Here is a 12132-nt window from a genome sequence, read left to right as displayed (position 1 = left end):
AATATGTCATTCCACACTTCTGGCTTGTTTCATGTTGAAAATCAACCCCGTGTGTTCACTGTGGGGCTAAGTGCTTGGCACTGGTACTGAGAGTGAGGTAATCATTTTAGTACCGTGGATGCTATTTCCATGAGAAACTGCAAAACCTCATCCTGCTCAGTGATATTAAACAGAAACTGGCTATTACAATAAGAAAACCTCTTTATTGGCTCCATTTTTGCTTTCTAACACTGGCTTATCCTGCTTGCATCATACCCTGGAAACAAAAGCTAATTTTTTACAGGTACTAAGAAAGCCTCCAACATTAAGTTCCAGGGTCAAGTTTCATAGTGATAACTAAGACAAAAAAAAAGATAATGTCGCATTTTATTTCCTTTTTTGAATAAATTATACATGTGATAGCGAGCCAACTAATAAAAATATAAATGAGATAGGATCAGAAGACAACATGTAATCTATACTTAAAAGAAGAAAGTTCCACTGCATACATCTACTTTTAAATTGTCTGATTTTAAAACAGTTAAGATCCTACTTAGACCTCTCAAACATCTAGTTCTCTTACCAATCAACTTCATACTTAGCAATTCTTAAAAGTTAATATTTTGCGATGTAACTGTTAATATTCTGACACTTTATAGCCTCACTAAATCTGTCTACCTAGCTATCAGTATTTGTACTTTTGCTCAAGTTTTCAAAAGAGACTAATGATTTTGGGTGTCCCACCAGAGATGCTCAAGATGCCACCGAAAGCACCTTTCCCTGAAAACCAGGCCTTCTTAAAAGTATCTTAGGTTCAGCACCCATAAAAGCACTAGTTACTTTCCTATACTTTGTACATCTTTACATTTGCTTATCCTTTCCAAGTTCTCTATTTTGTAGTGTCTCCATATTAAATGCTTTTGTTCACTTCAACAGAAAAGGTTCCTAATGCTAGCATTGCTTACCTGACACTGCAATTTAAACACAGCTGAAATTCAAAGTAGGACTTTTTTTTTTTTGTGATGGAGGCTCTGATGGTAAACTAGAAAGGACAGTGATAAACAAGCCGCGAGCACAGATTATTTTCTGCATATGAAACTATTTATGGCAAAACTGTAGTGCCTGTAAGAATAATGAACTTCGATTGATCACATTTAATGGGGTCTCAAATATGATGTGAAACTAGCAACTTATTTTTAAACCAAAACTTCAGGTGCTCCAGAACTGAGTAGTAGCTTGAGCTTTATAATGGATAAGGCAAAAGAAAAAATGCTCTGAGTGGTTAGTTTCCTGATACATTTTTCTACAACAGACCTACACCCAGTCCTTCACTTTCCTGCATGATAAGCAACACAAAATGCCCAGAGAAGGACTAGAGTTTTGTCACTCATGATATTTGGTTCATCCTTTAACCCCCACCCCCATTACAGGATGGCAACATTATAAACCACTTGCTCCTCTACACAGCAAGGACTTTACAGAAAAATAAAGCAGTGGAAACAGATACCAACAAAAAATAATAAAAGAAATACCTAATATTAGCCTAGCACACTTCAAATGCAACCACAAGATATGAGATGACGATGAAGCTGTACAGAAGTAAAGCTTAAGCTCCTGATTTCAATGAGGGTGGATATTCATTACCATCAATTCTCTACCAGTCAAGGCTTCATAGCACTTAAAATTCCCACCTTCACCTGGCACCATAAAAACCATATCTTGCACAATAAAACACTGAACTAGACAAGAAGAGTAGCATCCAAAAAAATAATTTAGATTTATCCACTTAACCTCCTAGTCAACAGACAGAATCAGATACACTTCCCACTACTCTACAGATTTCCACTCTAAAGGTTTTCTGTAGAAATTGGTAGAGATACTGATGGTGATCTTGCCAATGCATGTTGTCTCGAGTGATCCTCAAGTACCACACAGATCATATACACACCTCTGATGCTGTGAGACACAATCTGTCAAACTGTGTACTGGGAGTTTACGACAAGCTATCTCTGGATTCATGCCTGCAACCTGGAACACATTAGATCTGATACTTAGATTAAGAGTTCACAAAGAGGTGGTTCCCTTAGCCCCAGAGCAGCCACATTTCCTCTTCCAAGGAGATATAAGGGCCCAAATTTCCAAGAAGCACAACAGCCAAACTAACTGGGGTCCATGTTCATTAGTTTACAGCACTAACTACTTTCATAATCAAGTCATGTCCCACCAAACAGTCAAAGATAAAACGATCTGTTCTAAAATTATAACTGTAGAAAGAGCATAGCAACAGACAACAACACCTAAGTTGTTCTCTCTTCTACAGGTAGGGCACTATAGGGGCAAGGGAAGGGGGAACAGTTCTTTTTTTTATTTGGGGAGTTTGTTTTGTTATATACTATCTTATTTTGTATTTGATTCTGTTATTTTATAAGTTATTTTGTCTTTCATTGTAAGCCATGCCAAGGCTTTCTGGGGAAAGGCAGCATATACATTTAATAAAGACATTAATATATAATACAGCAGATTTTTACCTTCTTTGAAGATAAGTAAAAAAAAACTGGAAGCAAACTAGGGCATTGGTGGGTAAACAGAAGCGAGCAGCAGACAAATGTCAAGAAAAAAACCTGCCCATCCATAATTTTAAGGGAAGGAAAGAATTTTTCTTAGACATTGCAGAAGTCAATTCTGGATCACTTTGAGGGCAAGTCTCCTTCCTCATCCCCAACTGCCCAGAAAGTAATCCAGAAGTAAGTACAGCACCACCTTATTGTACAGATTACATCATCTGAATTTCAGATGACAGTGCAAAACAGGAAGCGTATAAAAGCAGGACTGTAATCAGTTCCCATTTGTGTAGCAAAGGACACTCAATATACTACAAGACACTTTAGCCACCAGAGGCAACTCAGACATTCACTCTTCATGATAAGGAAGGTCAATGAGGACCATGAGTTCTCTCCTGACAGAAATAATTAGTAGGCCTTTGCAAAGCAGCAAGTACTCAATTTGGATTCGGACTGACAGTGATTCAATTTGGTGATTCGAATCACTGTCCCGATTCAATTTGGAGATTTGGCCATAGACTATACAGGCAGCAGTACAGGCTCCATGGCGCTCGACACAGCTGCCTCCAGCTGGTAAGTTTATTGTGATGAGTGGAGGTAGGGAGGGAAGGGGCATGCAGGGGGCAGATCAATGTCCCCACAGTGAGGGAGGGATCAGGGATGGGACAAGCTGGCCAGCCGGGGCAGGAGGGCATGGGACTTGGGGAGCAGGACTCCTGCCACTGTATGCCACTGCACACCGCCAGTCCAGAACTTGCTCTTCTGTCTGGGAGGGCATGAGAACAGGCATGTGCCCCCAGATCTACATGGGGCAGGCTGGGCTGGGCTGTGTCCCAGACAGACAGCAGAAGGCGCTGGGAGCAGGGGCTATGCCCTCCCACCACTCGCCTAGCCTCCCTGCACCTCCTGGATAAGCCACAGCTCCACTCTGGCTGGGGGAGCAGCAGTAGGGCATGGGGGTGGGCATGTACACGTACACCTGGACTGGGGCAGAGCCAGTGGCAGGAGGTATGGGGAATTTTAGGGTGGCTGCAGCCCCCGCATAGTCCCTGCTTCACTGTGCTCTGCAGGGCGGGCAGAGTCAGAGCTGCACTCTGGGATGCAGCTGGGGCTAGACACTCAGAGCACAGCCCTGGCTCCACCCACCCCACAGAGTGCAGCCCAGTGGCAGGTGGCTGGGGCTAGCCCCCCAGAGTGCAGCCCAGCCCAGCCCACCCTGCGCAGATCTGGGGGCACACACCTGCTTCCATGCCCTCCTGGACCGATGGCGAGAGCTGCCAGAAAACCAACTCCCAGACCGGCAGCATGCGGCAGTGCACAGTGGCGGGAGCCGCCTTCCCGAAGTCCCACACCCCCCAGCCCCAGCTGGGCAGCTAGCCCTGGCTGGGCAGCTTGTCCCAGCCCCAATTCCTCCCTCGCTGTGGGGGAATTGATCTGCCTCCCCCCTCCACCCACCATAACAGACCTACTAACTGAAGGCAGCTGTGTCCAGTGTTGTGGAGGACTGCTGCCTGTATATTCTATGGCTGAATCTCTGAACCAGCACCAAATCTCTCCAAATCAATTCGGAGGCTTCTGATTCGATTTGGACCTTTTAATGGGTCTCCTGATTTGATTCAGATTTGGAGATTCGGCCGCCAAATTGGGCCAAACCTCCTCCGAATTGAATCGGCTATCAAAGCTTTCCACAGCCCTAATAATTAATCCCTCTTTGAAAAAGAAAATGTACCATTCAGTTTAGACTATGCAATCATTTGACCAATAATAGCCAAGAAGCCATTACCTGACTTTCTAGCAAATTATAGCTCACCACCTAACCCTCATTTTCGCAGGCAAATTTGGGAATGGCATTTATCATGCTGATGAATGGCTTCCTTTTGTCCACTGACAGGGGGAAGATATGTATGGCATTCAAAAATATAGATGATTATGGATATAAACCACTGTAAAGAGAATTTGATGAAGTGATGGTACAGATCTTATAAGATCTTCACAATTGGAATCTTAAAACACTGAATCTTTTTCACCATCTAATGAAAAAGCTTTTATTGAATTACGTTGATTTAACTCATTTAATTACATATTATAAAGGGAAATTGGTATAACCAATATGAAACCTACTTAAGTCAACATGAAAATGAAAAGAAACACTCTTTTTTAACACATGTCCTTCCGTATTATGTACTTTTATCTCTAAATGCCTACCGTATACCAAAAAGTAAAAGATAGCACTGACCAACATTCCCTTTCACTGCTTCTCAAATATCTTGGAAAATAGCCTTCTTCCTGTTAATCCCCTGTAAGAATACAACTTTGGTATGGCTAGAATTGTTCCAGATGCCACAACATGTAGCAATAAAATGAAACAACCTAACTAATCCTTAAGAATCCACACTATCTGCTTCTCATATCACATTTATGCTGCCCATACGAGCTGTCAAATGTTAATTAGAAAATCTATTAACGAACTTGTAAAAATGAACATTAGGGACAAAATTTCACCACTGAACGCTTTGCATTTGTTTACAATAGTAACCTGTTACTGTACCCTCCAAATCTTTCCTGTTCTTCCTCCTTGTTTTCATTTTTCCTTTTTTGGCAAAATAAAAAGGGGAAGAAAGAAACAAATGAAGACCTGGCTTAGTTTCAATGTAGTTTTTGGCTACTGCTTAAACACAGATATTTTCAGTCTCTGAACATACCCTCTAATCTAACTGTGAAAAAAGTTAATTCAATAGTATGCAGTACCCACCAAGTAAGGTTGTAAATTTTTTTTCAGAGACGGGTGATAGGGAGGTTGAACATATGGATACAGTTAAGGTAAAAACAGATGTTTGTTACTTTTCTTTGCAGTAACACTCAGAAACTAAGTCAAAATTGCTTTTTTCATGCTTATGTCTGAAAGAACTATAACATTAAATATGAGAGATGGAGGTAGGAGGAGGGAGTGAAGGAAGATGTGGAAAAATGAAATGGACTACATTTTTAATTCAAATCATGAAACGTTAAGGCCCTTTGAATGAAAAAATTAAGACATAACACTCTTAGCTTCAGTTATAAAGTCTTTTAAAGAAACAAGGGCTGATTTTGTCACCTACAGCAAGCATGTTCCAATACACAGTACCATGTTTCCTAAAGAGTCTGACAGCAAAGTCCAATGTCAGAATCCACACATTCTGAAAGCACAAATACAATAGTTACACTTCTCTTAGCTTTATTATATGCTAATGCATTGACAGGGAAAATTGGAAGTCCCTCTCTGAAAATATGCCTTTACATATGTAAACATATGAATTTTTCAGTTACCGTATATCGGTAGGATTTAAATGTCAACTATTTGAAAGACCAGGTGAAACAACACTATGAAGCATAAAATACACTCAATCAGCATATGTGCTAAGTCCAGGAAAGGCTTAGGGTTCATCCTCCCTTTCACCCAGTATTTATGTCCAGAATTGAGCAGTCCTTGCAAAAATAATTACTTTGGCTCTTTGCCACTCCTACCTCACTCTTCAATATTCAAAAAGGTTTATACACATGTTCCTCAGTGATTTCTATTGGCTTAAGCAATATGCAATTATGATTGCTTGCTTTCCTTCTCCTTCCACCCAGATGTTGCTTTTGCAGCACACGAGAACACTGAATGTTTGACAGGTTTCCATTCAGACAGTGCAGCTGAATGGCTGAGTGGCTGACTGACTAGACTCCCTTTCCTCTGGGACCATGATTATAATCAACTTTTGATAACAGTGATAGAAAATCATTCTAATCAGGTAGTTACTTAAAATTCTATTTTAAGTTTCTTAGTTAAATTCCTCATAAACTACAGCTCAGATAATACTAGCCACAGAGAACAAGCCTGGTTCATAACAATTAGATGAAATTCCTGAAAGCAGGCTGAAGAGTAAAGAAAATAGAATTACAAAGAGTTTTTCTCCCTTTAGTAGATATCTGTTCCCAAAAGACCAAGATTGTAAACATTTGGCAAAGTATCACCTGGAAAAAAAAAACAATTGGCTTCCTTACTGCTTTATACCTGCCAGGCTCCACTCCTCCAAAAATTCCAGTCCGGCATATGCATCGAAGGTCTGGATGGCCCTCATGCATACGCCATGATCCAGGAGGATCAACAATTGCCAGCAAAATACTTGCCACTGGGATACTGCACTTCACTTGACCCAAGGAAAAATACAGTGCTTGAGTTTTAATATCATGAATTCACATGCTTGCATCCAATTGTTTTAAGAATAAAATGAATGGTTTAATTTTTTCATGTCAAAATAAAATGCTTCAGTTATTTTAACTTTAACAACTCAGTCCCTCATTTTAAGTTACAATTTTACCTTTAGCATTCTATTTTAATAATTTTTGCTGTTTCTAAACAACATAAAGAATTTGCATAGTTCATCATTAAAAATCTAACAAGCAGGAAAAAGGAGAAATGAAAAAAAGAAAGAAGAACTGAGTTGTACTGTATTTTGTATAGATGTGTGATGTGCTTCTCAAGAGTGCGTCATGTTCCTTCCCGTAGACAGTCAACTTTGAGTATAACAGACTGTTACTGCTGCCAACTACAGTTCCAGTACAGTTATTACTATAATTCAAGCAACAGAGGTCTGTGCTCTGGTGCTGAAAGAACAGATTCTAACCCTGCTGACAACTTTTAGAGGAAGTCATTACCAATGTATGGTATAAAACAGGAATACATTTATCTAAAACACTGCAAATGCATAAAGCCAGTAGGCGAAATCCTTGTGTGTGGGATAAAATGCTTGGCAAAACTAACCCACCCATATTGTGAACAAAAAGATCAAACAGCAAAAGTGAGAATTCAATGACTGAAAATGGACTGTAATAAATGTAGCATAAATCCTTTACTTTCTCAAAGAAAGCTGCACCGTATAACCAGATTTTAAGACACTTCCATCATCTCTGAATTAACTCAAATTATTCAGAAGTGTTTCCATACTGGCCCTTTAGGAAGCAACTTATCTAGTTGCTCATTATTTTTAAAACTTAAAAGTTGAGGAGAATGTGTTTTTGACATGTGGGATGCTTTCCTTGTTATCTTGGAGTCAGCATATGTGTAAGACCTAATCTTGTTGGTAAAAGAGCTGTACACGTGTGTGTTTTACATGAAAACCAGGAAAACAGCTGTATGTTAAAAACACTCTAACTACCCTTTAAATATATTCAGAAGTTTGCTGTGAGAAAGGAATGTTATACAAGAAAATTAAGTATTTGGGACCAGATAAATAATTGGTATGACTACTGTATCTAATTACATGGCAGTCATTGAGGTAAAACAGGAAATAAACAGCATTTGTGAAAATAGATTTCCCTATCAGAGATATAAGGCTGCTTTAGTCTAAGTCTATACATTCCAAGCATATTAAGAAGAGACCTAGCACAGTCTCACTGCAATCTCCAGTTCATGCAGCTGTCCATCTACTATATTGTAATCCCCGCTGCCAATCTGAAAGAAACCAGTTAGTCAGAGCAGACACAACCAACAGAAACAAATGTCACTCAATAATGTTCAGAGGCACTGGGTTCATGGATAATTTCAAACAGTATCTCTGTCTGGAACGTTGATGTGCTCATTCAAAACACCTAAATCTCTGGCTACTGGAAATAAGCAGATAAAAAGCTGAACTAGAAAACTAGGCCTGGTGGTACTTCAAAGAGACTGACAAAAATGGCCAAAGAATTCAAATAAAAGTTGAGAAACACGTTTTAAAAAATGCATAGATGGGGCAAACATGAACATTTAGTGCATACAAAAATATAATTAATTGTGAGAGTGGGACAGAGTATGTCATAAGCTTAGCAATCACCATATTTGGCTTATTTTAAAGCAAAAAGCAATCCAGAGTCATTTTTATCAGCTAAAGATTTTAAGTGAACAATTACACTAATGAAAACAATAGTATTTTTATTAAATGTGGAAAGTAGCATACACTGCAGTAGGGACATATGGGAAGCTTCAAGAACTGTCCACAGTCTTGTCACTCATTTTCATCAAAATGATTCTTAACTGATTCAATGATATAAGAACAAACAATATGATTTCTTCTAAGAAAAGAATACCAGAGCCGGTAAAAAGAATTTTTGACAAAATGTTTCTGCTGGAAGATGTTCATTTGTTGAAAATGAAACATTCCATTAAAAAAAAAAAAGGTGACAGTTCATGGTGGGGAAAAATTAAAATTAAACATCCTGATAGGTCAAAATATTTTAAATTAAAACAAAGATCAATCAGAAAATTGTTTAATTTCCCACAAAATGGAAATTCTATTTCTCAAAAGCTCTGGTTATTATACAATATAAATGCAAACATACAGTAATTTTGAGTACATCTGAGACATTTCAGAACCTGTGAAAACTACAGACAGGCAACTAAGAAGAGTAACGCATTTTGTAAACAGAGAAAATCAGTTATATCATTTTGCTTTGGCTAACATCTCAGTCTGAAAAGTCCAGATAGCTTAACTCGATTTTTTTTCTTTTTTCTAAACAAACTTGGACAGTTTTCTAAAGCAATGACTATTTTATTTTTTAATCATATTGATAAAATGCAACGTTGTGTTTCACACTAGCATACTTTCTGGAGGCTGTTGTGGAATGAGCAGCTTCAGTATGACCCCAGCTCCCTCACTCAAGAAGCAGGTTCTTCCCTGTTATATCAAAATATTATTGCTCTTGTAAATAAAATACTATCTATTCATACAAAACCAATACTTTTGTACACAAAGAACAATCTAAAAGGATATAATTTCCATTTGGATTATTTTCATAATTACTTTAAAAAAAATTCAAATATTATTGAGTCACACACTAAAATAAATGAAAACCATTCCAGCATGTTGGCTTTATGAAAAAGAAAAATTGCTCGTCTGATGTTGTTTATAAATCTATCTTACTGCTTGATTTTGGGGGCTTACGAAGCAAGGGAGGGAAAAGGGGGAATACATTCATATTCCTCACTCCTGGCAGTTGAAAGAAAGATTAGAGCATGCCCATCACTCTTGGAAGGGTGGGAATACCATAGTGCTTCTACCCCGAGCTTTACTCTCACACCATTTTGGTTACTTCCTTCTGTTATGCTGGCCAAAAATGTCATAAATATCTAAACCTGACCAGCCAGGCAGGAATGAAAACATAAGGAGCCCAGTGGGGTCTCAAGCCCCCTCCCACCCTGATAGCTCCACAAAACAAGTCAAGCAAGAAGAGGTGAGGGAACTGACTGGGCTGCAGATTTCTATTCCCTGAATTTCAATCAGAAGCTGAAAAAACAAGCACTCACAGCTGACCTGCTAATTTATGTGAACTTACTACTGCCATAGAGCTTTTCTGCTTCCAAGTGTAGAATAGCCATGTTCAAAAAAAATTTTAAACCTGTATATACTAGACACTGTATTCATGTATTCTTTTTTCTAAAAAAAAAACTTTTTTTAAGGTTCCCATCTTTTCTGCTGGAAAGGAACAACAGAAGAACAGAACCAGGCAAATACACCATAAAATGAAGTGAATATCCAGAGCCCAAATATGTTGGTATTTTTACTGTTTTCTCCAATAATGTGAAAACCTACTTAATTTTATGACTGATTGGCAAGGGCTGTAGTTATTAAGACTAAGGAATGTAAAACACATTCATCATGTCAAAACACACACCCTGCAGAATTGCAAGAAATGTCACATCTCCTAGGTGCAATCTTGTGCACGCTCACCTATGTTCATCCTACTTACTTGCTCAGAAACACCACATATTGGTCAGAGTAAATAAGGATACCAGAACTGATGGACAAATGTCCAGCTCTTCAGGGTCTATCTTATGTTCTTATATTTCTGTAGCATTCCTGATACTAGAATAAAAAGGGCTTAACATTTTATTTAAATGAAGCAATTTTGTAATTAAATATAAGCACAAAGAAAAAGTTGGCCAACTGCCACAAATACAAGCCAATCTGGAAGAATCCCAACTCCCTGCGTATCTTGAGCCCCAAATGCTGTAACAGCTAATGATCCTATACAGAAGGCAGGGTAGGATGTGCACCTTTATAGACTAACTAAGACATGTATATCAGATGAAGTGAACTTGGATTCACAAAAGCTTGTGCTATATATACATACATCTTAGTTAGTCTATAAGGTACAGATCTACCATGCCTTCTGTCTTCAAATTGACCAGGCTAACTTCCTCTAATTATCCAATAATCCGTGGCCTTGCTAGCAGGAGGTACTTGTCCAGCAAAACGTTCATCTTCCTCCTTTCCCCTCTATAAATTATCTCTGTTACAGGATTATTCTCCATGAGACTTTCGTAAGAAGAAATCAGAATCCAGCACTGAGCACTGTTGACAAATTAACCTTCAACTGGCCATGAAAATACTGTGTTTGGTTTTGATCTATTCTTTGTAAATCTGACACTACTTTATGACATTTTTTTAATGCTGCTTTTCAATTAAAACTAAACTAATCCTTAACATTTATTTGGCTTTTAACACACAGTTCCTGTGCTGCACTATGTCAAACATACCATCTGCACAGCACACTTCTGGCCAGAGATTCTTCAGAGATTGTTCCTACAACACTTTGAATTGTGTCTGCCTGAATTCTTCACTTATTGTATTCAACACTTGAAAATTTACTGTTCTCTGACAGTTTTGTAATCACTTTATTCCAGTTTTTGAAACCCACTGCTGCCACAACAAAGTGTGTCCCACCTGCTAAAAACAGACATGCTGATTATTTTCCCAACTATTTAGTAAATGTTAACTATGCTATAAATACAAATTGTGTTTATACTTTGTGAAAGATTCACTGCTGTCAGTGTTCCCCAGCTGAATTAGAGCCGAAATAGACTATTAGCTCCCACCATAAGTATGGTAAAAAGGGAGGCCAAAAATGCTTTCCCTGGGATAAGATATCAGATCTGCTACTACTGTCATGAAACCGGGGTCATATAAACTAAACATCCTTGCTGCTTCTTTTGGAAAGCACGGAAAACTTTCAAACTGTAAATATTTAAAAATAAAAATTACACTTACAAGGGATCAGTTTAAGTGCATTCAATTTACTCAAAGATGCTAATCTGGGTCAAAAATTGCACTGCCCTTGCCCACAAAAAAGATATGTTATTTTTAAGACATCACAATTATCTTCCTTATATACCCTACATATAAGGCACATTCAAAAAACATACCAAAGTCTGTGTTCAAACTAGTTCTCTCTGCTAATTACAATTAATGTTTCCTGAAACATCTGGAATACAATGTCAATGGTACAAAGAAAGGTGTTGATGGAATGGACAAAGCCACACCTCTTAATGTTATCCAGATTACTTTTCATGTATAAAATGTTATGGTTGTATTCAAAGGATGAATAACAATCAAAGCCTTAGGTTAAACAGGATGATTTCGAATTGAAAAATATTTGGGTTACTAGTTCCTCTTTTTTTTACCCTTTTGGATTTTGATTCAGCTTTTTCATTCCACTATTTAAATTACTGTTTAAAAAAATAAAGTTGAATTTTAATTTACTATGAATGCAATGCATAATATTTTGAAAATGTTTTATACCACCCTCTTCT

General features: G+C 38.1%; 1 protein-coding gene across 11 annotated transcripts in view; it reads right to left on the bottom strand.

Annotated features, from left to right (window-relative positions):
• Positions 1 to 12132, bottom strand: part of LRBA (LPS responsive beige-like anchor protein) — a 611727-nt gene that overhangs the window by 53218 nt on the left and 546377 nt on the right. The window lies entirely within an intron of this gene.

The sequence above is a fragment of the Alligator mississippiensis genome, chromosome 2 (assembly GCF_030867095.1).
Source record: "Alligator mississippiensis isolate rAllMis1 chromosome 2, rAllMis1, whole genome shotgun sequence".
In the NCBI taxonomy this organism is placed as follows: domain Eukaryota; kingdom Metazoa; phylum Chordata; order Crocodylia; family Alligatoridae; genus Alligator; species Alligator mississippiensis.
The sequence above is the reverse complement of the archived record's forward strand: the minus strand, read 5'-3'. Positions and strand labels throughout refer to the sequence as shown.